At 40.5% G+C, this 3066-nt stretch overlaps 1 long non-coding RNA gene across 1 annotated transcript in view; it reads right to left on the bottom strand.

The window, feature by feature from the left end:
• Window positions 1-319: 319 nt before the first annotated feature.
• Window positions 320-3066, bottom strand: part of LOC134437574 (uncharacterized) — a 4740-nt gene continuing 1993 nt past the window's right edge. Inside the window, exons 2-3 of the long non-coding RNA XR_010032418.1 lie at window positions 499-609; window positions 320-407 (exon numbers count right to left, since the gene is read on the bottom strand). This is a non-coding gene — a long non-coding RNA (uncharacterized LOC134437574). The remainder of the gene's footprint in view (window positions 408-498; window positions 610-3066) is intronic.

Genomic DNA, 3066 nt, shown 5'->3' with positions numbered 1-3066 from the left:
AGGTCATCACGTCCATCGAGGAACGGACTACCGGAATGACTGTGCCTGCCGGTGCCCAAAGAGGAAGACAAAAAGACAGACAACAAGTTAGAGAGTTTGGCAGACAGATAGACAGAACATACAGTAAACCGTAGCAAAATTGTCTGAAGTGACACCAGACAGTAGTCATTCCATACACATTCACAGCATCAAAGAACAATATCAGGCCAGCTCTCATTGTTTGTGTGTGTGTGTGTGTGTGTGTGTGTGCGCGCGCGTGTGCGAGCGCATTCACGCCTGCTGTTGTGCATGACATTAAAAACTTACTTCATACATGCCAATGATATCCAAGGGCTTCTTGAATAAGTAGTGTGGCCGACGCCGACCCAGCTGAGCAGCATTCTTCTCCTCTTACTTGTGTCCTACAGCTGAAAAATAAGCAGTTGTTGTGATATTATTGTTCAAGTAATAAGCCTACAATACAGTTGATACACATTTATCCTGAACTCACTGACTTACATCTCTCAGACAATCCAAATCGGTTTTCATCGGTTTACTTCTTCAGTGACTTAGTTCCAGTTTCCTACACACCCAGCTGTCTTGGTAACAGGTCAGAGGAGAGAAGTCCACCTTATCCAGAGCAGAAGAGACAAAAAAGACAAAACGTTTCAGAGCTTTGCAGACACACCTTCAAACAGACAACAGACAACCTTAAATAAATGTATGAAAGGCTTTTGTCTCACTACTACACACAACTTTACATTTTTCATTTACATAAACAAAAATATAAACCAACCAGTCTCTTCGTAAATACTGCAGAGTACATTAACACACACTCACACTAGAACTAAGTTACACACGCACGATTTCATGCAAAGCTTGTTGATGTAGCTGTTGCCTATAGCCACAACTTTCTTTAAACCAGGAAACTTCCCTGTAGCGTCAACAAAGCAACACATCCCTGCTCGTGAATGAAAGAAATTGGATAACTATTCCCTCCGTAATTTTGGAACACAACGACTGGTGAATGTAAACACGTTTTCCACGCGTAGCCTTCATCCGCATTTATCAAACAGCTACGTAGTAGAGCCACAGCCCTTATAAGTCTCTTACAGAATATGTGGTAGAGCTACGACTCTAACCAAGCAAGCAAAGCACATACGAGATAAGAAACGCCAGTTGACACACAAACAATAAACAATTGTCGCGACAACATTTTCTTGCACAGGCAAGCTGCCCGAACACACGATGCGACTTACCACACCTAACATACCGGTAATATTTCATGCGCGAGCTATCCCTCCCTCTGCCTTTATCAGAGTTCGGACTTGTGAAAGGTGCAAGTCGCAGTGAGCTGAGCTCGGAAGAACATCGCAGGAGTCAGGAGAAGTCACACAACACAAGCACTTGCTCTCATAAAACTAGTTCTAGTTGACACAGAAAAAGAAGAAAGCCCGTCGACTCCCCTACAGTATGTAGAACTAACATGACACTTGTGGAAACCGAAGACAGTCTCCAGATGCCAGCTTGCGGACCCCAAACGAAAATGCTGTCGTTATGAACTGAATTCTAGGTTGAGTGGAGCCAGGTAGCGGCTAGATATAGTTAGCCAATTTCTCAGATTTGTGTCAGTTGCGTCCTGCATTAGGCTAGTAGTATCACAGCCCGTATAGAAAGTATATCGCCTCACTGTGTACTGAACCTCAATTTATCGTTGAGTAGACACACTTAGCCCTCTACCTAAAAAGAATCTGCCCAACCACTGACAGCCAACCAGCCGTTATAAGCTATGCGAAATAGCAACCAAATGAATCCCAGAAGGGCTAACATTATGACTTACCGTAGTGTCTTGGTTATTAGCTAACTGACAGAACCTGGACGAAGGCTGGACGAACATACTACTTTCCAATGAAATGTAGCAAATATATTCCCAAATCAACCACAGGATAGCAAACCGCTGCAGTTATGACAAAGTGCTTATTCATTTGCTCCTCGCCCTTAAAAGATTAGTTACCGTTTCCTCCTATTCGAAATGGGTATAGCTTTCTATGAAATGTGCCTTAAGGCGAGACACTAAAGGTGAATAGGCTAAAAAAAATAACTTGCAGATATCACCATGAAACTTTTCCAGTGGATTACTCATACATATAGGAGAAAAAAATGTATTGGAAGTTTTCTGAAATCTTATATTTAAATATGGTAATTAGGCTATGTTTAATTAATTATGCGCTAATTTGCATATATATTCAAAAGTGTAAAACTTGACATGTGGAAGAGCTAGACTCAAAATTCTTTTTTCATTGTGTTATTACAGCTATTTAAAAGATTTTGTCACAGGGATTCATGGATATCTCATTTTGTTTCCCAGAAAATCTTGAAAAACTGCTATTAGCCCTGAAAATGTGATTTTTCGCCTCATTTTAAGAGGAAAAGTCCTATAAATCAGGCTTAGAATGATATAACAACAAAATCCTGTGACAGAATCTTCCATATACAGTCAGGAATAGGACTGGAAAGTTTGGTGTATGTCAGTCATACAGAAGTGGAGTTTTAGGCCTTTGAGTGTGAGGAAAACCTCATTTTGAGAAAATGGCCGTTAAAGATTTGTATGGCAAAAATCCATAGATTTCTGGTAAAAGCCACAACGTACATAAAAAAATGGCATTAGGATGAATGTAGGATGAATATATGCATGTATTACACTAAAACTGATAACTCTATTGCATTTAAAACAGGTGAATATTTTTATTTTATCATTAATGGTATCCACATGGCATGTACAGTGCCATCATCAGTGATCTGGCTTTCGAGGTTGCAATCCTGTACCCCCTATTTCTTCCAGCCATTCACTACACCAATTTTGGAGTGAAATCACCTATATCTAGGCCATATTTGTGCACTTGAAGCATACTATTTCACTTACCAACTGGTGAAGTGAATGGCTGGTCCTCCAATTTGCATATAGCCTACCAATATGTTAGAATAGGCCCTAACAGGCCTCAGAAACTGCCAGGTTAAAAATCACAAACTGTGGAGTAGGTCCATGGATGTTATAGCATCAGAGGTTTATGTTGACCTCTCTAAACA

The sequence above is a fragment of the Engraulis encrasicolus genome, chromosome 21 (assembly GCF_034702125.1).
Source record: "Engraulis encrasicolus isolate BLACKSEA-1 chromosome 21, IST_EnEncr_1.0, whole genome shotgun sequence".
NCBI lineage: Eukaryota > Metazoa > Chordata > Actinopteri > Clupeiformes > Engraulidae > Engraulis > Engraulis encrasicolus.
The sequence above is the reverse complement of the archived record's forward strand: the minus strand, read 5'-3'. Positions and strand labels throughout refer to the sequence as shown.